The sequence below is a fragment of the Crocodylus porosus genome, unplaced genomic scaffold (assembly GCF_001723895.1).
Source record: "Crocodylus porosus isolate Cpor-Errol unplaced genomic scaffold, CroPor_comp1, whole genome shotgun sequence".
NCBI lineage: Eukaryota > Metazoa > Chordata > Crocodylia > Crocodylidae > Crocodylus > Crocodylus porosus.
This window is the reverse complement of record NW_017728917.1, coordinates 15722269-15749252: the sequence shown is the minus strand read 5'-3', so window position 1 is coordinate 15749252 and position 26984 is coordinate 15722269. Positions and strand designations below refer to the sequence as shown.

General features: G+C 50.1%; 1 protein-coding gene across 4 annotated transcripts in view; it reads left to right on the top strand.

The window, feature by feature from the left end:
• Positions 1-17914: 17914 nt before the first annotated feature.
• Positions 17915-26984, top strand: part of PLXNB1 (plexin B1) — a 59755-nt gene continuing 50685 nt past the window's right edge. Inside the window, exons 1-2 of one of the 4 annotated variants that reach the window (XM_019536791.1) lie at positions 17915-18018; positions 21496-21557. The gene's annotated coding sequence lies outside the window, so the exon portion shown is untranslated. Of the gene's footprint in view, positions 18019-18102; positions 18252-21495; positions 21558-26984 lie in introns of those variants that run through there. The other 3 variants (XM_019536789.1, XM_019536792.1, XM_019536790.1) reach the window with 3 other exon arrangements.

Here is a 26984-nt window from a genome sequence, read left to right as displayed (position 1 = left end):
CCCGGGCGGTGCGGGCGGAGCAGCGCAGCGCGGCTTTGTTCCCGTGCCCCGAGCTGGTGGCAGGAGCGGGGCCGGCCGGGCGCGGCGCGGTGGGAAGTCGCCGCGCACCGAGTCCCGGCGGAGCCTGCGGCCCCCAGGACCGGACCCACCCCTTGGCACGCTGCCCGCTACAGGAGGGAGCGGGGCGCGGACACGGTCCGAGCTCGCGCTGCTCCCCTGCCCGCCGGGCTGCAGCCCGCGCCTCCCCCGGCTCACCGCTCCCCGCCCTGCCTGCATGCGTGCGCACGTGGGCAGCGCGCCCCGGCGCTTCAGCGCCCGCAGCCCCTTGCCGGCGGGGACGCTGCCAGACGCCCGGCCCCTGCGGGCCCCGACACCGGCTCCGGTTGAGAGCCGCTGGACTTGCCTCTGCAGGCCCCTTCCAGCGCTGTCCTGGCTAGCGCGGCTCTTCCCGGTCGGTGGAAGATACTCTGCTTATGCGCTGTTTGTACACCGCCTTTCGCAGCATCTGGTGAGCGCACTTCAGTACTGGAAGCTTGTGCTGTGGCTTGGTGTTGGTGGGTATATAGCCCAAGCATGTATCTTGCATATGAAAGAAACCTGGTTTGGTTAGTCTCTGAGGTGCAAACCTACCCTGCCTGCTTTCTGGTGAGAAGCATCCAGCATGATTGTAAGGTGGGAGAGACCCCCTTGGCACATTGTCAAAACATTTAACTAACGTGGCAAAATACAAAGGGAGAGAGCTTCTTGCTTGTTGATATACGTGTATGAGGAGTGTGGCTCTGAAAGAAGAAGAGCTGTCATCGAGTTAAGCCCAGCTGGCAGATGTACCTAAGTGGAATATAAAATCGCTAGTCACACCCTGTTTGGGAAAGAGAGTGAGAAAAGAAGGGGGGGAGGGCCGAGGGGGTGGGAGGATTGGCACCGGCCCCGAGGAGTGCGGTAACTATGTCAGTCAGTGGTAACTCAGACCCCTCGGGTGCCAGAGCCGTGCGTGGTTTCCCTGTTGAACGAACTACAGGGCTGTGGTACTGACGAGGGTGTGAAAGAGGCTTCCGAGTCCCACCAGGCAGGGCAAGTTGCACCTCATCAGAGAAGGTGGATAGACAAATGGTTGTTGTGCATGGCAGATGTCTGCTGGTATTTGTGAGGTTTGTGAGTAGTTTGACCATTGCTAGTGTTTGTACAGGAGTTACAGATGGGCTCCCACTCAACAGGAAGACCTTTCTTAGCATTTGTGTTTGCATGTGTGAGAGCTCAAACTGACTTTTGACTTACAAACTTGGTCTCCTATATCACAAATGAAAATTATTGAGTAGTGCTAGCATTTTTGCTTTGTTTCTTCTTCTTTTTCAGTATGGCAGAAGAAGGGGGCTGTTGCAAATTTCTGGATGCCTGCAGTATGCAAATACTGTCTAGGTGACTTTATAACAAGTATTGCACCCAAGAAGAGGTAACGATTTGGGAAGTTGTTAGAATTGATAAAGATGAGGCCATTACTGGGTCAGAAGTTGGTTTCCTAGAGAACAATGATTGTGACATAATGATTGGGAATTTAAAGAAGAGCTATAGAAGACCAAAAGTGCTTTTTGGCTGTGGAGTCATGGACTGTCCAAAATCCCCTCTGGATCTTGTGTGGGGTGGTGGTGACGTGACAGTTGGTGGGCAGTAGAAATAGATAAATCAATACAACATTCAAGATACAGAGCTTAGAAGATTGACAGGGAAGAAGGAGAGCTCAGGGGGAGGGGGGGATTCTATGTCTGACAGAGGAAATACGCTTCAACCTGTATTAGGAGCAAAACTAGAGGGTGAATGGTTAAGAGGAAAGCACCTCCTTTGGAGAACATTCCTATCAAAAACAGGACTCGGTCTTGCAGTTTATAGGATGGCTCAGCTTTAAATTCCTATAGTAACATGGACTTCTCGTTGCCTGATTTGTATGCATTGGAATCCTCCAGATTAATGGGCTTGGTTGTGTATTCCTTCGGTCTGTGTTCGATTTTCCTGTGGATGGGCTGTGCTTTAAGAGGAGGTTTTCCCCACCATGAGTAAGGGAAAATGTAGATGTGCACATCTGACCTGTGCTAAAAATTGAAAAGCAAGGGCTTTCTTGGGTTGAAAGCACTGGATGTGGCATTTTCTATGTTTGACTTTCTATAATTCCTAACACTTCCCAGGGAATTTTCTCCCAAATGTTGATGATAAAACTAGCTGTCCCAGTCAGTGCCTTTGTGCTCTTGTATTTGCTCTTTGTGACACTCTGCCTAAGCAACAAGAAATGTGTTATCCTAATGAGATGAGTTTTGGGGTTTGCAGAAAGGCATTCATTTAAAAAAATGGATCCCTACCTTACAGGTACGGTGGAATTAATAACCCAAGGGAGTCTACAGTCCTTTTTCATTCTGATTCTGACTGTTTTTTGCTGCAAACTGTAGAGAAGGTGCTTTTTTGACAAATGCTGTATCTGTGGTTTGCCCAGTGGAGGTGAAAGAGGATTGAGAGAGGCTTTTCCCTCAGTACAATGATCTTCCTGACAGGGCTGGGAGGCTGAACGCTCTTACCCTGTTCTTGAGTTCTCATCTTTCACCACAAACACATTCATAGCCTCTCCTTGTAGGGCCTGCCCTGCTGCCACCTGACCATGCGAGTGGCCTCCTCTGGACCCTCTCAATGCTGTCCACATCCCTCCTGAAGTGCGGCGCCCAGAGCTGGACGCAGTACTCCAGCTGCGGCCTGACCAGTGCCGCAAAGAGGGGGAGGATCACCTCCCTGGACCTGCTCGAGATGCATCTGTGGATGCAGGACAAGGTGCGGTTGGCCTTCCTGACCACATCCCCACACTGCCGGCCCACGCTCATCTTGGCATCAGTGATGACTCCAGGATCCTTTTCTGCCTCTGCACTGATGAGAAGGGAGTTCCCCAGCCTCTAGGTATGGTGCCGGTTGTTCCTCCCCAGGTGCAGCACCTTGCACTTGTGGGTGGATGAGAACAAGATGGCATTCAACACTGACACCTGTAACCTGTCTGGGTCTGATTTGTAGCCTATTCCTCCCGTCTAGTGTGCCCACATCCCCCCACATCTTAGTGTCATTAGCAAATTTGAGCAGGGTTTACCCTCTTGTCCAAGTCACTGATGAAGATGTTGAACAGTGCGGGCCTGAGGACTGAGCCCACATCCCTCCAGGTTGAACATGACCCGTCCACCACTGCTGTCTGGGTGCGGCCCTCCAGCCAGTTGGCGACACATCTGACTGTGGGGGTGTTGATGCCACAGTCCCCCAGTTTTTTAATGAGAACAGGGTGAGGGACAGTGTCGAAGGCCTTCCTAAAGTCCAGAAAGACGATGTCCACTGCTACCCCTGCGTCTAAGGATTTGGTGACCTGGTCGTAGAGGCTACCAGGTTGGTCTGACGGGACCTGCTGCTAATGAACTCACGTTGGTTGCTCCTAAGCATGACCTCCCCCACTGGTCCCTCGTGGACATGCGGCAGGATAATTCTCTCAAAAAGCTTGCCCAGGATCGAGGCAAGACTAACTGGCCTATAGTTCCCTGGGTCCTCCTTCCTCCCTTTTTTGAAAAGGGGAACCACGTTGGCCCTTTTCCAGTCCTCTGGTGCCTTGCCAGAGCACCCTGAGTGCTCGTACAGCTGTGCCAGGGGTCCCGCAATGACCGCAGCTAATTCCCTCAGCACTCGGGGGTGGCGATTGTCCAGACCCGCTGATTTAAATATGTCCAGTCCCTCCAGACGTTCCCTGACTAGATCCTCACTGACCCTAGGCCTGGCTGCACCTCCCCTGGGGCCTGCGGCGGTCCCGGTGGGGAGCGTGACCTGGTCCCTGCTCAGGAAAATGGAGGCAAAAAAATTGTTAAATAGGTTAGCTTTGTCATTTGGTGTGACGACCAGATTTCCTACCATGTCTTGCAGAGGCCCCACATTACCTGGTACCTTCTTTGTACCTCCTATGTGTTTAAAAAAGGACTTCTTGTTGTCCTTGATCTGGTTCGCTAGTCCCAGTCCCATCTCCGCCTTGGCCTTCTTGACCGCCCCCCCCGCCTTCCTCTCATTCAGGAGTGCTGCGGTGCCTCCTGGGCAGGTGTTCTGGTGTGCCATACCTGCAATTTGAGATCTTTCTCAAACTGTAAACTTGTGTAAAATTTGTGACTTGTAAAGTGGTGCCACAGCAACCTTACCTTGCAGAGGTGTGAGCTCAGGGTCTGGATGGGCAGGATCACTACTCAGACTGAACTGAATTTTCTCAAATAACTGGTGCTGTTGCATTTTAATAAGCTGGTGTGTTCAGTAGAGGGGCATTTGCCTGCTGTCCACAGTATGCCTCTGGAATGAGTCTTTGAACTGCACATAGGTCACGGGAGTCCTGTGTTATGTCTTGCACGTAAAATGTGCAAATCCATAGGTGCTGACTTAATGATACATTTCTGTACATTACCAGCTAGCCCTGATACAGGATCGCAGTCCTTTCAAGGTGTTCTTTTCAAATTACTTCAGGGATGTCATGGCTTCTGCAAAATGCTCTTGAGGCACTAGGAATGCACCGCAGCATCTCAGAGGGAACAAAGCAGGCGTCAGACTTTGGAGAGCATAGATCAGTGTATTGTGTCACTAGCACTGGTGCAGCATCGGCTGGTTCAGTACGCATCTGTGTCAGTGGCTGCGGCTTTGCTTGGATTTGGAACAGAGTTACAAAGCATGGAACACTATTCATACATGAATATATTTTCATTGCATTTCTTCCAACACACACAAAGAACTAGGTTAATAATATGATTCATTTAACAGTGAGATTAACATTACCAGCATAACTCTTCCAAATAAGTCAGGTAAAGACTGTTGGTAGTTATTTAATCTCCTCTTTCCCACATTGCTGTGAAGGGAGCTGGGCCTCCAGGATCCAGGGCAGTTTCAGGCTTTGCTGGCTTGCTGCTTTCATACGCTCAGAGTTCAAGATCTTCCCCAGCTGGCTGCTACCCACTTACCACCTGTCTTTCACCACTGTTTGTGCAATATTGTGTTCACACTGAAGTGTGAAATGATCCGTCCTCTGTCCAGAGCGGTGATTCTCATCTGGATTGCTGTATGAAGCTTTAAAACAAGGATGGGGAACATCTGGCCCGCAGGCTGGATCCGGTCTCCCAGGGACTCTGTTTCCTAGCTGTCCCTGCCCGCGTGGCTTGTACTGGTCTCCATGGAGACCCCAACCTCAGCCGCAATGGCAATGGGCAGGGCAGAGCAGCACAGGGGGCTGCTCCCGAGCTGCTGGGAAGGTGGGAGGGGGGCAGCTTGCCCCGGAGCCAGGGCAGAGCCATGATCTATAACCTGCACACTCTAGGCATGGGCATGCATGCAGGGGATCGTGGCTTTGCCCCAGCTCCTTGCAGCGGTGACAGCCTGTCTGGAGCTGGGGCAGAGCCACAATCCCCTGCATGCGTACCCCGGCCCAGAGTGCGCAGGCTACAGATTGCAGCTCTGGAGCAAGCTGCCCCTGTCCCACGTTCCTGGCAGCTCTGGAGCAGCCCCCTGTGCTGCTCTGCAAATTTCCAACTGGAAACTTTCTGACCTGTTGTGGTCATTCAGAGTTCTTTGCAACAGAAGAATTGCTCCATTGGTTGTTCCGTAGTCAAAGATGAGTGAAAGTATAAGAGCTGGCATTTAAGAGGGGGGCCTTGAGCCTAAAAAAAGGTTGACCCACTAGTTCAGAGGGTCAAAACAGTTTGAGACAGCTGCTTGTGAACACACCAAGCTTTCCTTCAGTTTCTTACCAGTCCAAATCACCTGGTTTGCACCACAAAGGTGGTGGGTGGCATACTAGTCCAACTTCAAGTGAGTTGCCATCTACCTGCCACAAGCACTGTCACCTTGCTGGCATCCATGGAAAGCGAACAATTTGCTGCTCTGGAGGCTGTCAAGTAAAAGGGGGGTGAACAAGACTGCAGTTGTTGCTGTGCTGGATCTGCTGTCTAAATGGAGGAATTGGCACTAGGATTTCCTGTCACGTGGTCACAACTGGGCGACGTCTGGCTGGAAGGGTATTTGGACCTGGCTGCCTCCAGCCTTCTCTTGGGTACCAGTGTTCGTCTCCATAGCTTCCGCTCGGCTGCTCCTAAGGCTGGGCCCAGATCAGGGCAGTACCGTTCTCATTGGCTGCGTTGCAGCATGTCTGAAGCGCTAATCAGGAGAGGGGAAGTTGTGGGGGGAGATGAGGCAGCAGCTTGGCACCGGGGTGGGTGGCCTCCAGTTCCCAGGGACAGCGATTTGATCACTTGTCCTGTTTCTGTTAAGACCTGATCTGCTTTTTGGAGTGAAACCAGGCGGTCCTTCCAAAAAGGGAATAAGCCTGAGGATCACGCCCTGGCTGTGATCTGGAGAGGTGCCTCCTCTGCGGGAAGGCGTGAGGAGCAGGGCTGATCCAGGCACTACTCTGAGGCCTCTGCTGCTCTCTGTGTCAAGCCCCCTTGCAATCCACCGTGGCCCTCAGATCTCAGAGTTGGTAAGACCTGTCTTGTAGCCATCATAGGAGAAGACTTTGGCATAAATGCCTGCAGTTAAGAGCAACTGGCTTGTGTGAAGCAGCTCTCTAATTGAGCATTTCCTGTTTAATTGGAAAAGGGGTTGGGCGGGGAGGTGTAGAGCATACACATTATAAAAGCATGATTTCAGGCTTAACTCTGCTTAGTGAAGGTGAATTTTACCCTGACTGTTCTTGGATGCCTGACCTGTTTTTGATCCTGGGTGGGGGAGGGAATCGAGGGAAGCCAGAGAGAGAACTTGAAAAACTGCAGCCAGGTAGTTACTTGCTCTGTGTAGAATAATGAGTAGGGACATGGACAGGATACTTTCAGGGGACTTGTGTCTTAACTTCTGACTTTTCCACATTTGGTAATGAAAATACAATGTTTGGGGAAGTGAAAGCCAGACCTGCTGTGGTGCTATGTCCTGTGGCTGCATTTTTGTTTGGCAAGCCCGCATTGTAAGCTGGGCTGGGCAGACGGCCCCGAGTCTCAGAACCCGTCAGAGTTGGACGCGCTGGTTTCTTTCCCGCGGGACGGTTCGGGAAGGTACTGACGGGCATCCATTACTCGGAGATTCACATCCATGCACCAGTGCTTCAGTGTGTTTGCTTATTGGACTCTTGTTTCCTGTTGCTTAGATAGAATCTAAAGCTTTGCCTTTGCTACTTAAAAGGTGTACTTGAGGCAATGAATGCCTGCAAGCTGAGCTGAGGCTGTAACGCAGTAAATGACTTTAAAGATATTGAGAGGGCTTGGAGGTGGAGGTGGACCGGGTCTCTCACTACTTAATCAAACCAATTTAAAATTCATCCTCATTTGAACACAGGTTCAAGTGAGGTGGGTTCAGGTGCTGAGCAGGTTGTGCGTGGGGTGGTGACCCATCTTCTAAAGAGCTGCCGTCTACCCGTCACAGCCAGCATCACTGCGCTGGCACTTGCTGGCATCCCTGGAGCTCGCTCTCCCCATTGAACCCACCACGTGGGCATGGAAGTTGAATTGCCCTCTGCTCTGAGAGGGATGTGCTGGTTAAGGTGGGGATGAGCAGCACTGCTGCTTTCCGGCTGCCTGAATAGAGGAATTGGCACTTGGTCTTCCTGTCACATGGCCTCACGTGACACCGTCCGGCTGGAAGGGATATTTAGACCTGGCCCCTGCTCAGCAGCTCCAGTATCTTGTCTGCCTCTCCAAGTTTCACTTCAAGGAAATTCCTTCTGACAAAGGTTGCTGTCAAGGGACATGTGCTGACATCAGAGGGAGCTGCAGGAAAGGGAAAGTAAGGTGGAAAATCCTATTTGCCCCAGTGCGTTGACAGACAAGGAGGAGCAAGAACGACAGCATCCGCCAACTTGGTGACACTTGTTCATTTTTGGCAGAGACTAGTATTGAGAAGCTACTTGTGCCGTTTCTGTTTTCCTTGCTTCTTAACCCCCATGGGCCTTGTCAGCTGCGTTATGTCTAGCAGATCCGTGAAGGAAGTGAAAGAGGATAAAAAGCTTGGGTTCTCAGTGCTGGCAAAAGGTCGCAGAAATGTGGAGCAGAGGTCTTCTGCAGTGGTCCAGCATGTTCAAAAAGGAGTGTGCGGGTGTACCAGACACCATACGGGGGGAAGGTGGCTCTGATGGGAGCAGTTCTGTTGCTGACCAGTACATTTTGGAGCATGGGGGTTTTGGGACTCCCATTCCCTCCTTGCAATGTGATACTATACTCCTTTGTATACTCCTCCCAGTTAACTCTGTGCCTCCCTAGCAACAGGACATAGTTTCAGTCTCTGCCTCCCTCACCTGCACGCAAATATGCACTAAGCTATTTTGGCGTTTGCTGTAGTACAGTTAGTTTTGTTTGCACGGTTCTGCTGACTGGAAGGACCTCTGAATGAATAACCTGACTAAAAATAATCACTGAGTGCACAGTTAAATTACACCTCGATGACATCTACTTCTAGTAAAATGTTTTTTAATAAACAGATTTCATTCCCTTGGTTATCCTACACTACCTCCTCACTACCCCATAGCCTCCAAGTAAGAGCACAGTGTGCTTTGGTCCCACTGGGGGCCTTCATGGATGCACCTTCTCTGGCTGCCTATAACATCCAAAAAGCATCTCCTTTACTAGCAGTCAGTAAAGCCCTCTCCTGTTCTCTCGGATGTTGCACACAGTGTGGTGTAGGCATGTATTATGCGGGCCAGTTCGTGGTTTTCAGCATCTAGCTCTGGCATGAGGCACCTGTCTGTTCTCTGAAGTCTTCCACAGACACACACTCCCCTGTCACCCAGCAGCTGTGCACGGCAGAGCTGTACAGCTCCTTTGTACTGTCCCCAGCTTCAGCAAAAGGCTTTGTGAGCTGCGTAAGTAGGGTTTCCCAGGAGCTGTAGGAATTGCAACATCCTTGATGTTCATGGGGGACCCTCATCGCTGCAGTGAGGAAGCCAGACCTTCCCCGGTGAATACTGGTCAACGTGCAGAGGCTCAGCCAGGACGCAGAGGAGGTTCCCCTGTCTGTTGATAGAAAGCTGGCCCCCAAGGCGAGGATTTGGGTTGAGGAGGTGAAGAATAGGAAGGTGGGTCCCACGATCAGCTCCTGCAGACAGTCTTTCCATTTTCCCCAATTATCATATTATTCCTTCTCTCCTCTCCCTCCCTCCCTGCCCTTGCAGTTTGAGTTCATCTTTCTTGAATGTGGGTGACCAAAGGTGTTCATAGTGTTCCAGATGAGTTCATAGTGTTCCAGATGAGTTCATAGTGTTCTCGCCAGTGCCTTGTAGGATGGCATTAGTACCCCCTCTTTTTGTTACGCTTGGAATTGCCCTTTGCTGTTATCGCACCAGTGGCTCGCTCTTTCTGTGATCACTTAATACAGCCAAGTACTACTTAGTTGTTTTTAACTCTCGTGCCTCTGGTCAGATAAGCCTTTATTAGTCCCAAAGTGCTTGCCCTGCATTTTGGATTACTTAAACTTAGTCCCACTTCAATTGCTCCCATCCTCAAGGTCATCCTTTCTTCCTGTAGGGTACCCTCTGCACATCTGATGCCTCCTGACTGGTTGGCTGAGCCTAGATAAAGTGAATCCACCAAGTCAAGAGCATGTTCTCCTGAAGGACCTGGCAGTATTCACTCTTCTCTAGCCATGTCCCAATGTCCGTCTTCCAGCTCAGCCATCTGGCTGTGATCCCAAAGCATGTTTATCAGCCCATTTTTATTAGTGGCTGTGAAGACCTGAGTGTTCAGTGCTGGCTATGGGATGCTAGGAGAGGAATTTTGTGCATCTGCTTAACTTGTCGCACAGTCCCAGAGTTTGAGTAAGTCATCCTGCATTACAGCAGGAGAGAGAGAGAATGAATAGAGCCTGGCGGTGGGACTTCGCAGCCTGGGGCTTCTCATCAGAGAGCTCTTTGCTGCTTTTTTTTTAAACAAGGGCGGATCTGTTTGGTCCAGTCTCCTGGATGACAGTCTCCCCAGCATAATTGATGCTCTGTATCCCAAGGCCTCGTTTCTTTTTAAACTTGTCTTCAAAACTGAGACAACATACTCGTTATTAATGGATTATAAGGCCAGAAGGGACCATTGTGACTGTGTTATGAACTCCTGTTTAACAGATTGTGACTTCCCTGAGTCAGACCTTGTTGTTGACAAACGGATTTGCCCTTGTTTAAAGAAAAAGAAAGAAAGCGGCAAAGAGCTCTCTGATGAGAAGACCCAGGCCGCAAAGTCCCACTACACCCAGCTCTTGGACATTTGGACAGTGATTTACAAGAGAGGTTTCTTAATCCACCCTAAACGTAGCAACATGGACACGCTCTTTCTATACAATATTCCCCTTTGTTGATTGTGGAATATTTTTCCAGGAACTTTCCCATGCTGACAAAACCTGATACTCTGTCTATATTTAGTGGATCTCTTTGTCCATCTCCACATTGTCATGCTGCCTCATTGGTAAATCTGAAATGGAAGCACTAATATACATACAATTTAGTCTTAATTTCTCAGTGCTGACTGACCATTCCTGCTGCCTGCCAGGTCTGGCATTTTATTTTGGTTCTAATTGGCTTCTTCCTTGGCCTGCTTTGGATAGACAGGAAAGAGAGGTCCAATCTCCTGGGAGCTCAGAGGGAAAATGGAACATTATTACATGCAGGCTGGTCAGGGAGCTTGCTGCTTTTCACAGCGAAGATTCTCTCCTTCGTCCGTAAAGGTTCCTTTGGGCCCATCTAAAATCTTGTTTCCTGATCTGGAGTGGGCTCTGCTGACAGCTGTTGTGCAGTTCAGCTAAGTTAAAAGCATCCTGCCTGTGTCTGCCTGCCGTGTGGGAAGGGTTTGCAGGATGCTGCCGCAGAGAAACCCAGAATTCTTATAGGGATGTCGTTTTCTCCCTCCCCCGTGTCTGCAGAGGCCTGGTCTTGCCCAATCCCAGCTCCGCTCCCTCCTTTTTTTTTTTTTTTCCCATTGAGAGAACAGTTTGCTGCCAACACTTGGACAGAAGCAATCATGCAGTTGACTTGGCCAGTCATGCATAAAAATGGGCAAGCTATTTTTCATGCTAGAGTAGATGGGCAACCTTTTCTGCAGCCCATCTTTTGTAGCCTGCGTATTCCTATGGCTAGAGCTGCTCCCAGGCCTGAGACTCACCTGTGTGTTAGTAATACTTATGGCACAGAGTACCTGGGAATTGTGCGCTGCTGACAAGTGAATACTATGTTTGCATTCATGTTTGGACAGATGAAGGCTGAAGGACAGGTGAAGGTTCAGAGGCCCTTATTTCAGCCCCTGACTTCCGGGCACTGCCTGTTCCAAGTGGTGATGGAAGTCTTTACCATTTCCAGATTGCAGAAAAATTAAAACCTGCTGGGTGTGCCCCTCCGTAGAGGTCGATGCTGTGGCGGTTCCAGAATAGCCATTTTCCTGACAGTCTTGCTAAATTTACACTTTTTTCTCCCTTAACATTTTCCCTAGAACAGAGTCCGTTACTTCTCACAGCACTCCTTCTCTGAGCCTGACTTCTGTGCCTGACTTGTGCTGTCTTTTACCGTTCTGTCTCTGGGGAAGAAGACCCTCATTGCACGATGTAATTATAAAGCACCATGCATGTTAAGGAGCACTTCATCCCTGTACTCCCTTTTGCCATGCTGTCTACAAAGAGAAAAAATAGTAAATTGGGTACTGAATCTTGTATCTGATCCAGTCTCCTAGATGTCACTCTTCCCAGCATAACTGATGCTCTGAAAATGTATCCTAAGGTCTCATTTCTTTCTAAACCTGTCTAATATCTTGTCTTCAAACTGAGACAGTGTACCAGTTATTCATGGACTATAAGGCCAGAAGGCATCATTGTGACCGTTGTGAACCGCCTGTTTAACAAATTATGTGACTTTCCTGAATCAGACCTTGTTTAAAATAGAGCATCTCAGTTAAAAGAAAAACACTAACCTTAAGATTGTTGGTGGGGGGGGATCCAAATGGTCTGTGAAATTCAGCTGCAAAAAAACCACGTGGTCTGCAGATACTGGAAACGAGTTGCTGGACACAAGTTAATAATTTGCCAGCTATTTAATTCGGTAAGTATTGTGATATCAATTCTTTGGTTTGTGATTGACCATGTAACTGTCAGCGAGGAAGTGAACTTCGGTTTGTGTGCCTGAAGGCAAGCCTACTAACAACAAACCTCGTACTGCTCCCCTCGACATGCAAGCAGGACTGTTAAGGATGTTTGTCCTGCCCCTACATGGCCTTGCAGACAGGAATGAAGTCATGGAGACTTTGTAGCCCCCCTCTCTTCAGTTGGGTCAGAAACTGAATCCAGTCAGACTGACGTATTGAACTGCATCTCCACTGACTGAGGACATCCAGCAGAAACCCCGGGAAGGCCTCCACTGAGGCTGCTGAGCAGCGAGCCCTCCTCCATGCTCTGCGACATCCTCTAGCCGTGGCAAAACAGCCTCGCTCTGCCTGTGTCCGTGCAGATAGGTCGCTGAAGCAGCGTTTCCAAAATGTGTAATTCTGCCCATGCCTGCCTTCTCGCTTCATCTCTCCTGGGCCCGCTGTTCTTGATCGCATCAAACAGGAACTGCTTGTTCTCACCCTTGACGACCCTCACAGTCTTCCCCCGCCTGATCTCTCATCTAGTACCTGCCTCATTTCGGCCTGTGGTGCCCACCCCTGTCATCTCCTTGCTAGATTTTTAAATGGGCACTTTTTGTGTTTTCTCTCATGCCAGTCCTTGCACGTGGGAGGTGTGCCCCCTACAAACATCTGGAAAACTACCTTGTTATTCTCTTAAAACCCTCTGTTAAACTTTCTTTGCCTACAAAGTAACATGGCACTGGTTAATGCGAGTGCAGGTCAGGCTGGTCTGTGTTTCCACGCTGTTGCTTTCTACTCTCTGTCTCCATCCGCAAGCTTCTTTTAGCCAGGGCCAGCCTTCTTTCATGTCTGTACAGCCCCCAGCACAGTCAGCTCCTGCCATGATAATGCAAGTAACAGAAGACTGAGGGATTCTTAAAGGCAAACGTACAGTTCAGTGTCCTGAGCAGAATGAGTGCTGCTCTCGAATCCCAGCTCTGCAAGAGCATTGCTTCCACTCCGCTTAAATGACTGATTTGGAGCGTTTCCAGGCCCCGAGAAACCTTCTGTTCAGGTCCAGCACCGTGTCCCCTGCATGCTCACAGGGTCAGCTTGGCCTTGGGCAGCTGGGCTCTGTAAGTCCCCCCACCACCTCTCCCCATTCTCTTTTTTTTGGTTTTTTCCTTTCTTTTTGCAGTAGCTGCAGGCCCTCAGCAGGGGCTCCAAAGCCTTGTTTGCTTTAGCTGGGGAGATGTTTGCCTTTGCAGTACTTGGCTGCAGAATCCCACAGCCTCCAGCTGCCAGGGAAACCTGGAGCGGCCCTGCTGCTTTATCAGGGCGCAGTGCGAGCCTCAGAATTCCTTTCTGCCAGCGGCAGCGGTGACCCTGCCCTATGCTGCGTGGGGCATTTTTGTTTCTGCTTACTCAGATTCTAAGCCGGAATTGCCCAAAACAAGGTGAGGAAAAGACTTCATTTCATCCAGCTTGCTGCTGCAGAAAGTCTCAGCATGAGAGCTCAGTAAGGTTTCCCTGGCACGGTGGCAAGGAGCCAAGCAGTGGGTGGACTGCTGTTGTAAGCAGGATTTTTGCAGGGTATGGTAGTCGCAGGACGCTTTTGTTTTGTGTGCAGTTAATGGCTGGCACCTCTAGAGCCTGTGGGTCTCATTGCTGGGACCTGGCCGTGGGCCATCTTGGGTGTGGGTCCTCATTGGGGTCCACGCCTCACTTTGTGTTTCTACCAGCCTTCTCGGGTGCACCCTGTTAGTTTTTCCTGCTCCCTCCTGTGTTCCTGATGCACCTCGTCTTCCCTCTGAGCTTCTGGTGGCTGCTGCCTGAACGCTCTGCAAGTGGCAGCCAGCAGTTCCCCTGGACGGGGATGCAGGTCAGGGTGGACAGTTTCATAGATTTCATAGGTTTCATAGACATCAGGGCTGGAAGGGACCTCGGGAGATCATCGAGTCCAGCCCCCTGCCCAAAGGGCAGGAAGTCAGCTGAGGTCATAGGATCCCAGCAAGATAAGCATCCAATTTACTCTTGAAGGTGTTCAATGTAGGTGCTTGAACCACCTCCGCTGGCAGGCTGTTCCAGACCTTGGGGGCTCGGACAGTAAAGAAATTCTTCCTTATGTCCAGCCTGAAACGGTCTTGCAGGAGTTTGTGACCGTTCGACCTCGTCATCCCTTGGGGCGCTCTGGTGAACAGACGTTCCCCCAGATCCTGGTGGTCACCCCTGATAAACTTATAGGTGGCCATCAGATCACCCCTGAGCCTGCGCTTTTCCAGGCTAAAGAGTCCCGTGGCTCTCAGCCTGTCATCGTAAGATCTGTTATCCTGACCTCTGATCATGTGCGTGGCTCTCCTCTGGACTCTCTCAAGCTTCTCCACATCCTTTTTGAATTGTGGAGCCCAAAACTGGACGGAGTACTCAAGGTCAGTGGTTGCAGAAAGGGTTGTGTCTACAGCTTGACCCTCTTGTCCTGGCCAAGGTGAAGAGTTTGATCCTCTGCTTGACGTCTCCCCAAGCTGTTTTCCTTTCAATGAAGTACATGTTTTTGTGTCTTTCTAGAACTGTCAAAGAAATGTCTTCTCTTTTCTGCAGGAAATGGGAACTTCAGAGCTATTGGAGATGAAGTAACATCCACCTTTTTGCCTTTGCCAAATGTGAAGAGGGATAGGGAGAAGGCCTGGGTAGAGCTTCCCTGCAGAGTTGCTTTTCCAACTAGAGTCCATTAGGCAGAGTAAAAACAGTCCCATCATTCAGAGTCCCACGTTCAGAGGTCCCTCGCCTACAGGGTCTCTTTCCTTGAATTAGTGGTTGTTAGCACAAAATACATACAGCTGTTCTGCACACGGCTCCTTGCACCTGCCAGGGAGTGAGGGAGGTGTGAGCTTGATGACATCCTAGCCTGGGATAGTAGGGTTGGAGTGCTGTAGCCATGATGATCCAGGAAATGTCTCAAAAGTAGGGATTTTTTTTTATTTTATTTTATTTTTTTTTGCAATATCTCTTATTGGACCAACTGTATAGTTAGGAGTGCTGCTGGATAAGCCTTCCAGATAGGCAGAAATCAGGCTGTCTTATGCCAGGTAGTCACAGCTGGCTGGACGTGGGCATGATGAAGGCCTGATGCAGTGGGTGCTGGGATACGTTTTCAGCAGGGACTCTCAGCTGTTCACACTGCGTGCAATCAGTAAAGCCGCAGTGGCTCCCAGCCTCCAGCAGTTGTTCTTGCTCTGACTGTGTTGTTGGTGGCTCTGTGTCAGGAGCCGAGGGTTTTTTCTGGTGGTCTCTGAATAGCTGGGAGAGATGTTAGGCAAGCTTTTGAGTCCAATAAAAGATACCACGAAGAAAATCCTTGTTCCTTGCATGTTTCATTTACCATCGGGACTGCAACAACATCCCAACCCCTCTGCACGCGGTGGTTCTAGGCAGTTTAGCAAAACTAGTTAATAACTTACAGATCCCCTCTATATCCTTCTCTTGTTAGTAGGTTTTGTAAGTGTGCGTTAAGGAACAGCTTTGTACAAGTTTCTCCCTCCCCTCCCCCTCCCTACCATGTACTGTTAATCTCTTGGGAGAATGTGCTGGCACCAAAGCCTTTTCAGTCTCCTTTATGCTGCTCATTTTGGCTGAGCCCCAGTCTCTGTCTTTTATTCTTCAAACAATCCCCAGGGTGCCGTGTTCTGGGGGGAGCGCTAGAGACCAGAAAGCAGAGTGGACATGGAGCATCTTGTGCACGGTGGGCTGGAGGAATTCCTGTTGGGCCGTCTGATGAATGGGAGCAGCTGCGGGAAGGTGAACAGGCTCTTTGGGCAGGTGCATGGAAGTGGCTGTGGAGAAAGGTCAGAGGGTAAAAAATCTGCCTTGTGGCAAACGGGAGAGGACAGCATCCCCCACCATTCTTGTTACTGAATGGTGCTTCCTAGTGCCAGGCTGGGCTTTCAAGTAGGCACAGCCTTGCAGGAAATATTGGACAATGTCCAGCAATGTCATATTCCTTCTTTCTGGGAGCTTTCCCATTAGGCGAGCCAAACCTTGCCTTCCTAACGTGGGGTGCACTGGAACATCTCTAGCCTCCTGGATTGGGCCATTGGAAGGTGCACTTACTTGGCAAGGAGAGTTGCCCCCGCCTCCGTAGTCCCATTGGAAGCACTTCCCTCCCCCCGGCATCATTCTAATCCCTGGCTCCTTGGGTGTTGCAGGGGGAAAGATCACTAACTAGTAGGGCAAACTTCCAGAAGATGTGGTGGGTTTTCCACTCTGGATGTGTGAAAGCAGGTGGTCTGCCTTTCTGGGAGAATAAAGTACATTAGCCACAGGCAAGCTGTTGACCCAGTATGTGGTGAAATTCTGTAACTGTGCTTGCAGAGGAGGCTGGACTAGATGATCTAATCGCTGTCAGCCATTTTAGTCTTAAACTTAAGAATCGGCCAGTTCATGAATGCAAGGTAAGCAAGAGCTTGCTATATAGTGCCAGGTATCCACAGCACATGGTGTGGTGATCAGCTCAAAGATGGTTATCCTAATCCTTTTCTGCACTGTTCCAGTAGTGGGTCACCTGAGACTGGAACCCCAAACTGAGAGTTGGGGATGTGGGTGAGGAGTCTGGTGAGATGAGCTCTTCAGAGGAGAGGTACAGGAAAGTCACTTTTTCGCGCTCTTCAGAGCCTCTGATTGTGGGATTCCCAATCCTGGAGCGCAAGAAGCTAAGTCTAATACATAACAGTAGAAACAGGATAAATGTATGGATGGGGTTGCTGTGGCAGGGGCTAAGATGGAGCTGTGGTGGGGCCTGATCCGGTATTGCAGCTGCGTGGCTTGTGGTAATAAATACCGCCAGCAAATCAGACTCCATTGCAAAGCCAGTCTCCAGCCCTCCCTGCAAGGCACGTAGTAAGAAGTGCGTGTGGGGTGAGAGGGTGCTTGTGCTGAGCTGAACAACCTGCTGAGCTGCGCCTTGCTGCCCAGGTGCTGCACGGAGCTTGTGGGGCAGGGGCCTCCCCCAACCCAAGCTTGCTCTGGCAGTGTTTTGTTGAAGGATCAGCACAGCTGAGCAGGTATTGTCATCCCCTCCTGGGAAGAGGGGTCCAGGCTCCCAGGAGGGAAAGCAGGGGAGGCTTCAGTGCAGCTGGCTGGTAGCTCGGTCTCCGGTCCTTGATGTTCCCTCCCGCTGCCCTAGGTGCCAGGGGGGACAGCTCGTGGGCAGTAGGCCAGGCCCTGAAAGGAGACACATGTGAGGCCTTCGGCATTCACATGCTGTATCAAAGGCAGAGAATAGCTTTCCCCTCCCTGCAGCACTCGGGTCAGGGGAGCGGAGCGCCAGCCTTAACCCCTGATGCGCCCAGCGCCGCAGCAGGAACCGGCCTCTGGGAGGGCTGCCTGAAGTGGGGGACAGGTCTCTGGGGGTGCCTCGTGCGGGGGTGTTGGTCCAGCAAGCAGGCTGGTCTGTCTGCATCTCGACTGAGGAAGGGTGGAGGCCCCTGGGCTACCCCAGGAGGTGTGCTACCCCCTCGCTGGCTGCCCGTGTCTGGGGGGAGCTCCTCTGCACCAGCCCCCAGAGCCGAGCAGCAGGGCCTGACCCGCGGTGCTGGGAGCAGGGGCAGTCTGGAGCTTTCGCCCTCCCCTGCAGCAGTCTGACCCGTGTGCTGGCTCGGAGGGGAGGAAGTGCCAGACCTGGGAATCGGCTTCCCGGAGCTCTTAACCCTTTGGTGCTGGGCTGTGTTGAGGACTGCTGTGTGGGCCCCGTGCAGCGCTTCCAGGCAGCACGGGAAGGGTTAAGCGCTGTCAGCTGTCCTGGCTGAGCCGAGCTCCGTTCCCACGGCTTTTCCTTCTGCCCGGGCTGAGGGAGGGCCTGGATGCTCGGTTGCTCTGAAGCTGCAGGACGGCTCGTGGCCCCAGCACGGCTGGCTGGACCGGACGGGCGCTGGACCAGGAGGTTGGTCCCATTCTTGTTGGTTCAGCTGCCGTCAGTGAAGCGCTTTGTCGGGACAGGCCAGGAGCGGACGCACTTCCTTCCCTGAGGCACTGAGACGCCTTCCCGGCTTAGGCGCGGAAACAAAACTCCTTCTGGGCTGGTGCAAGGCGGGGAGTTGTCCCAGAGCTTCCACGAGCAGCTGGTGCAGCCGATGAGTCAGAAGCACTTCTGGCGGCGTCCGTTCCCTGGAGGAGGTGCAAGTCCCTTGCAGCGCGACCTGCTCCTGGCTGTACAACAGCAGTGTCTTTCACTGATGCAGACTCCATCTTGTCCTCTCACCCTTCTCTCAAGCTATTGTTTGGGATGATTATGCGAGGGCTTTCAGACCCCACAGGCTTGAGGGCGAGTTAGGCAGAAGTTTTGTTGGGGGAAGGGGATGGGTTTTAACGACTTCGGGATGTATGCCTGGCCGTATAACATGTATGTAGCTCTGAAATAAGGCAGCTAGGACTCTTGCATTGTCTTCGGGTCAGAGACGGGGACTGCTAGAGCAGAAAGAGAAAAGAAGATTCAAATGCAGAGCTCGGCCTTGGAACTGTCTTCTGCTTCCCTCCAAAAGAGGAATGTAGGGTGGGAGATTCCTGTGCTAATACTGAGTGGAAAAGTGACCCTTGAATACAAGAAGAGATGGCTGATAGACCCAGACACATGGCAGGCTCTTCATAGGAAATACAAAGAAGCTGTTCCTGCCTGCAGAGTCTAGTCACATCTGACCTGAAACAATGAGTGAGGGTGACAAGGGTACCACTCCGGATGAGTGGTAGGATGGGGTCCCCGTGTTGCTTTGATTTGGTTTCTTGCATTAGTGCAATAGGGCTCAACTGTTTTAGACTCCAGGCATTCCACATCTAGCTAGAGGCACTGATAGGAAAATGCCAGCTCTTACTTTTCGCATGACTTTTGGCAACAGAACAATGCTAACGCAGGTCAGAATGTTTTTAACAGTATAAATTCCTATTTGAAATCTCTGGATTTATCTGGTGAATCATGTTTGCTCACCTAACAGTGCTGGCATGGCGTGGTGTGGCGTTGCACCCCATGGTATGCTTGAATGGCTCTTTAGACACTCCAGGGTGCTGTGGCGCCTTGGTTGACAATCACTGCAGTAGGGAATCGCGCTATACCAAGCAGTGTGAAAAGACAGGCGACAAGAAGCTGTTATAGTCGGGAAGATGGAGGCCTGGGTGCATGATTGGAAACTGGGTGTCAGGGGCGGAGAGCGGGGAGCGTGGCCTTCCCCCATATGAAAAACCTGTTTGACGGAGGATGAGGCTTGCTGAGCTGGTCCCCAAGAGAGTGGTCCTGGGAATTAACAGGGCCCAACTGTGCCATGTGAGGGGGCTGTGCAAAAGTGTGTCATACCAGGGCACTACTGTCACATTGCAACAGGTCTCATTTGCTGAACACCTAATGGTACATACAGAGATGCCTCTGTGTACAAATCTTACAGGCTAAAGTTAAGGTATCCATGTTTCTGAAATCAAAATAAAGACAGGGGGATGCAGTCCAGAAGGGCGACTTGCTTGTCCCCTGTGGCCCAGGGCATGCGATAGTCACCAGTAGAGGCTGCTGTCAGGTAGGCTGCAGCGGTTCTTACTTTCCGCCCATGCTCTGGATAAACTTTGGTCAGGGATGCTCTAGGACAGCGTTTCTTAACCCGTGCGGTGCAACCCAAAAGTGGGACACAAGAATATGTGAAAGAATTGCCAACAGACTTTAAAAATGGATTCTCCTTTAAAGGAAAAAAAAGTGGGAAACTGGCTTTTCTCTTGTAGGTTGACAGAGTTCCAGCCTATAAGGGGCTGCTTGGGGCTCCCCTGCCCCACACACTGGGGGGCTGGGGTCTGGGGTGGGGGGCAGCAGGCTGGGTGTGCGAGGCACTATCTCATGACTGGCCATTATGTTTACAGATGGGTCCTGGTACAAAAAAGGTTGAGAATCGCTGGTCTAGGAAGTGCTGTGGAGAGGGCTCAGCAGCAGGAGAGGGAAAGCAGAGGTCTACAACTGGCTTGGTTATAAAAGAAGATTAAAGGAGCTGGGAAAAGTTTATGGACAGGTTGAGATCACGGAAAGAAGAGTTGTGTTTGTAGCCCCCGGGTTGCAGTGCAGAATGGGGAGTGTGTTTTTATTTTCCCCCCAGGCTTTGCTAGTTGTCACATGGGGCCAGGAAGGTATTCCTTCTCTCTTGTTGCTAATGGATATCAGGGTTATTTAATACCTTCCTTGGAGGAATTGGGTGTTGGCTGCAATAAAGGCTGGGGATTTTGGCAGAGGTGTGCCAAAGTCTTGGCTGGGACAAAACCTGGAGGTTCCCGATTTACAGGGTCTTGCCCTCTGCTCAGGGTCAGACTGATTGCTACTTTGCCGTCAGGAAGGAATTTTACCTCTTGTACTCGGCATAGACTCTTGGGAAGGCGGTTGCCTTGCGTGGCCCTCTTCCTTGGATCTCTTCACTGTATTTCATGATGCTGCTTCCTGAATGTGCAGTGTCAGAACAGTGACAGTGCCCTCGTGCCTCGACTTTACTTGTGGCAGCTCAGGGTGTTTTTGGTGGCCTTAGGCATTTTGCCTCATGCTTGTGTGAGTGGCATTTTGCACAGCTCTAAGAATGAGTTGAACTGCATGGTTTAGCTAGGGATGAGCCTGCCCTGGGCAGGAGGCTGGACTAGGTGACCTCCTGAGGATGCTTCTGACCCTGCTTTTCTATGACTGTAATCCCTGTGGCTGGAGAAGGAACCCCTGGCCCCTTGTTAGGTGGTGACTGAAAGTTGCACGTTCTGCTGACAGTTGTGGCAGAGTGGATGCTGCTTCGTGTTGGGCATGTCATGATGGACCTTGCAGATCAGCGGGTGGGGGCTGGGGCCCAACTGTGCAAGCACCGGTTCTGCATACTGGCTCAGTTGGGTTCCTTACCTTAGTCCGTTCTTCCCTGGAGCCATCTCAAGACCCTGGGGTTAAGAGATGTGGAAGCCTCTGCTCTTGGGAAAAACCTGTAACCCCCAGAGAATAACTGCTCCGAGGAAAAACTAGAGTAGGTTAAACTGAAACCATTCCAAGCTGAGCTAATCTCCCAAAGGCAGAGACATTACTCACTAATCAGGAATGTGTCTGTATTTTTCCTAATGAGAACAAAACATTTATCCCTGTTCATTAGAAGAAAGTTAGGGTGTACTGCTACCATGCCAACAGACTCTTCTCCCCTGTAGACACAGCTGGGGGTGTCTCTGTGTCTGTGGTTGGACGGGTGATTTGGTAGGCTAGCCAAAATCTTGCCCTGGCAAGAAAGACCCCATTGTTTCCCAGGGCTGCCTGGACTTTGTGCAGTGGGCTGAACCAGGCCTTCTCAGGGGGGAAGTGCCCACGGGGGCTGGAGCTTGGAGGGTCTCACTTGCTGGAGAAAACGCTTTGCATTTCATGTTGTGTTTTGTTCTTTTCTAGCTTGAGATGCACTGACCCATAAGAGAAGTGAAGGTGTCTCGACGCCCCCAGGAGTCCCGAGGGTAAGCAGACTGCACCAGGGTCCGCACCGTATCCCCTGTACTAGTGCCAGTGTTCAGGCCCCACAGTATTGACTCTCTCAGCCTCAGTTGCTCAATCTTCCAGAGCTGTCAAACTCACCAGGCCTCATTGTGGCACTAGAGTTTCTGTTGAGGGAAGCAGGTTTCCTGAGTGCATTTGGTGTGTGGTTGGGGGGTGGGGGTGAGATGAACCTAGGGACAAACACAGATGATAGCCACGTACAGCAGGCAGGGCATCTCTGCGTGCTGAAGAGGAGCTTTGTTTTTCAAGTTTTACCTTTACAGGGCAAGCTCTTCCTCTCCTTGCCCCCTTTGTCTTTCACATCTCTGTTGTTGGCCCTGTCCCTGGAGGCTGGTATGTGGTTTATAAACTTAAGTGGCGCCCAAGGTTAATCTATGCCCTGCTTCGTGCCAGAAGCCTTTTTCGCTCCTCAGATTCTGGAGCTTGTTTCTTGAAGTGCTGGAATGTAACAAGTGATTTTTTTTTTGGATTTTTTTTTTTTTTTTTTTTTTTAATTTAGAAACTGCCACACAAGGGGATGGTTTTAAACAACAGACAACAGAACTCTTTCAGGGACCAGGGCCAGCAAATATCGGACAATCCCCTGTTCTCCCTGCTGTGATTTATACAGTGGCTGAGCCTAGCAATACTGCCAGCTTGGCAGCCTCAGGGGGTCCCATCCCTCTGGAATCAGCTGAGATGCTAACAGGACACTGGTTGTGTGGCATGAGGCATGAGTTGCTTCATCCTGGCAGAGCTCTGTGGTGATAACTGGAGCTCCCGGAGGAACTGGTGCCTTGGTCTTTAACATGACACTAGTATGTCTAGTTTTCTAATGCCCACACTTTAAAACTGAGGATGACAAGCTGAAGAAACTTGAGAGGAAAGATGCAAGGAATTAATTAAGGTCTGCAAAGCATGCCTTATATTGAGATCTAAGAAACTAAATTTAGCTTATCCTGGTAAAGGTTAAGAGATGACTTCCCACATGTACCTGGATGAGGAGGAAAAAAGGTTATAACAAAGGGCTTTCTCATCCAGCAAAGGCACAACAGGTTCCTCTGGCTAGATGCTGAATCTAGGCAAATTTGGACTAGGATTGGTGTACATGTATAACAAGGAGAGCATAATCAATCACTGGAGCAGTTTATTAGGGAGACCATTGGTTCTTCATCATCAGTGGTCTTCAGGTCAAGAGAGGATGTCTTTCTAAACTATTTGTCCTAACTCTGCCAGAAATCAGACCATGCAGGAATTGCTTGGTGAAGTTCAGTGGCCAGTGCTATGCTGAAGATCAGATGTTAACGGTCATAGTAATCCTTTTCTGCACTTAAAAATAACTTTAACTCTGTGGTACAACAAGAATCCAGCCCATGTGAAAGAGCCAGATTAGGATGCTATCTTTGGCTCTTTGGGTTTAAATACAACAAAAACGTGCATTTAAATGTCTTTAGGGATGGGATATCTGAGCTCTGCTATACCTTTTCAAAAGGTTTATATAAAGCAGTGGTTTTCAACGTTTTTAGACTCAAGGCACCCCTCATTAGACTCAAGGCACCCCTCAGAAAATACCAGCCCTTGATCTTCAGTCGGGTTTTTTGTTGGGGGGGGAGGGGAAGTTGTCTGCAGAGAAAAATTCTGTTCCAAATTGCTCAGAAAGATCCAAGCAGGTCAGAATGGTTTTAATGCTATGGATTCCCGTTCGAAATGACTGGGTTTATCTTGGGAATCGCATCTGCACACCTAACAGTACTAACACTGTGTGACACCCCATGTAACCCTTGAAAGATTCTCAGGGCCACCCAGGTCGCCTAGACATCCTGGTTGCAGAATTGGTAAGCAATTTGGTTATGGTCAGAGGGGAGATAAGGAACAGTCCTTTCTTTCTCTGTGTTTATTCATGTTAACGGTAGCAATGAGGGAATCCTAGACGCTAGTAGTGTGACAGGCTGTGCTGCAGGGCAGATTGGTGATGAATGCTGTATGTATGTCTGGAAGGATAAAAGTGAGGTGTGATTGTGGGGAATTGCACGTGAGGGAGTCTCTCTTCAGCACCAGAGAAAATGAATGAGTCTATTATAACAGGCAGAAATAGTAAAGAAGGTCCAAAAAGGGCAGCATCCACCTAAAGTGTGTTTAACAGCAACCTGTGTTGTCTTGCTTGGAAGGAGGAAAAATAGGTTGGCTTTTTAAAATACAAAACTAGCTAGTCCTCTGTTTTGCTCTTTGTAATAATACAAGAGCAAAGAGAAGACCTCAAGGGCATCAAACTCTAAAACGCATCATGGCTTATGTACTCAGGGTGTGATCAATCTATGAAATTCTGTTCCAGAACAGAGGGAAACAGTTTAAGATTCAGGAAAGAACTAGACAACAGACATTTTTTGTATGAGGAAGAGCAGTGTTGCTGACTAGAATGTAGACATCGGAGGCTTTTGATCCAGACGTCTCAAGGTATAAATTGACTACGAGTTGTGTTTTGGGCAGGAATTTCTCCTACTACATGCTTGCTCATTATAGTGCTTTATTCTTTCTCTGTGACTGCTGATGTTGGCCTACTTGCACTATAACACCAGTGTCCAGTGGTAAAGGTTTTAAAATGCTCTCTGTCTTACAAAATGGCTAGAAGCCAACAAAGCTGCTTGCTTGTGCAGGCTCTCCTGAACTTTGGCTGGTCCCCACACAATTCTGCAGTGCTTTGACACTATATTCCCAGCAAAGAAAATGCTTAAACAACAGTTGAGGAAGGTGCCCAAGAGGTGCAGCATGGATGTGGGTGACCTACGGGAGGCTGGTTTGAAGCCTCAGGAGCCATGTGCTGAATTTTTCTGGGGCTTACTGGAATGCTCCACCCAGAACTGTGATCAGCCTGGTAAATCCCTTTTAAAGTGTAATGGATGAAGAGCCTGTTTTTCACTTGTACAGCAGTGTCTGTTTCCTGCACTATCATGGGGAACATAACTGTTCAAGCAGTATAAATGGTCCTTAATGTAATTAAGTGTCAGGTCTTACATCTCTCTGCAGGCTGCCATAGGGCACTGGGATGATTTGCCTATCCAGAGGGAAGTTGATGTGGACAGGTGCATGTTGTACAGATGTTGTACAGATCTGGAAGCTGCGAGAAGGTTCTCTTTTCTTTTTACAAAGCTCAGGAAAGAAAGTAGTTAATCTCAACTAGTGCATGGCATATCTGCAGTGTTAGCTGCTCATGAAAGGCTGCTAGAGGCTTTCCAGACTGAGGAGAGGGCTGAAAGGAAGTGGTGTCTAGGCCTTGAAATGCTTAAGGTACATGCTGTAGGAAACTGCAGGTGGGAGGGCATTGTGGAGGTCAGTTCTGTGCTCAGAAGGATTAGGTGTCGCTCCTTCCCACTGCAGTACGTACTCCTTGTATTGCTGTGCTGATCCTACGCTTTCTCCAGTAAGAATTGCTTTACCACTGAGGTCTGGATTTTCTAACTGTAGAGGCTGGGCACTTGAAAACCTGGCTGAGAGCTGCTTGAAAACATGACCCCAGGAAGTAGTGTGCTGCAGAGGAGGAACACGGCCTCTGAGCAGAGTGGATAGGGTGAATGGGCATGTGATGGTGCGTCTTGCACCCGTGAGCGTATGGAGGGAGGTCCTTTTGTGTGGTGCATGGCAGCATGTAGGTTCAGGCTCATTCTTGGCCCCAGAGTTCTCCACTGTGGGGATTTCCTATGTCCCCTTGACATGTTTCCCATGGGAGAGCTGCCCACTGTGGTGCTCACACGCCAGCACTTGAATGTTTCCTAGGTCTTGTCCCTTAGTAGGGCTCTGAGACCCTGGAGCCCTGTGACGCGGGCCATTTGCACCTCTCATGGCTTTATAATTATTCTAATATAGGCATCTTTTTGGGACCTGTTTGGATGCCTGTCTGAAGCTGTTGGGTTGGGAGAGCAGAAGGCCCACTCCTTCCCCAGTGTGTGTGCAGGAGGTGTTTTCGACTTTGTTTGCCAAAGCAGGCTGGGGAAGGCTTCCATCCTCTTTCTTGCATGCCACGCTGTGGGAGCATGAGGCCTCTCCTGTTACGGGTCCTATATTTTTTCTGTCCTAAAGGCACTTGCTCTGGTGCTGGGGTGTTTGAAGATGCCTCTAGGGTCCTGCTGAAGGATGCTGATGAGGGAAAGTGGATGTCTGTCACTATGCTGAGAAGCTGGGTTGGTTATCGTTTCCCAGCTCCCTCTTCGTCGTCAGGCCAAGAGTGTCTCTCAAAGTCATCTTTTTGTTTAAATCTAGCTTGTGGCCCATATGATCTCTCTCTTTTGGGTTTGGTATTTGAGTAGTGTTTCCCACTAGGGCCTACAAATATTTAATTCAAATACTGGACTCCAGCCAGCCTCACTCAAATGCTGCCTGCCAATCTGACATTGTTCAATTGATCGCAGATTATTTTGTCAATTTATATCCCTCTCTTCAAAGTGCTGTCCAGCCTACCTTTTTATCACTTCTTTTTGAGACTTATTTATACCATAGCAGTGCCCAAGATTCGCTTGGCATTTTCCAAGCACAGAGGAAGATAGTCCCTCCCTTGAAGATACAGGAAGGGTGTGGGAAAGGAGTTCAGTACACAAGCAGAGCAGTTGGGATGACCACAGGTCTCAGTTTATTCATTCATGGCAGGTTTGTTTGCTTTTGTATTTAAAGTCCCCCACCATCCTGTCTGCCCCAAGCCAGCCTTTCCTGTCCTCCCTCTGGCCCTCCACAGGCTCCCAACACTGCCTTTCACATAAGCAAGGAACTGCTCAGGTAAATGAAATGGAGAGGCAGAAGGCAAGGCAGGGTGGGACGTTAGCGACTGGAGAGATATAGTTAGCCGTGTAACTCTGAAGTCAAGTAAAAGGGTAGATTTGCACCTTCTAGACTAACAAGAGCTGCTGAGATCAACCAGTGAAGTCAACTTCAGCCCACGAAAGCTTGTGCTGTATCTGTCTACTGTGGTTAGTCTGTAAAGTGCAGTGTCTACCCTGTCTTCTGCCTTAGAGGCTAACTGGTTCAGAGAGGCATGAGTGAGTGTCTACAAAGGCTTATGCCTCTCTGAACCAGTTCACCTCCAAGGTGCCACTCTGCCCTGCCTTTTGTAAATGAAACTGAATTAGAGGGTGGAGCTGGATGGCTAGAGAGCCCTTGGGAGGGAGGGAGAGGAAGGAACTCCTTGTGACACTAGGTAGTATCTGTGTCCCATCTGCCGTAACAGCCGTGCAGCCTACATCCGGACTGTCATTGCTTGTTGGAAGGTCTGGCTGCTACTCCTCTCGCTTCACTACCTCACTGCTTCCTGAGGGGGTTTCACTTTTCCTCTGAGGCATTAAGGAGAAAAGACTTGGGCAGTAAGCTCTTGAGACGGGAGCTGTGTGCCCAGTTTGCCACATAGGATCCCAGTCTCAAACTCC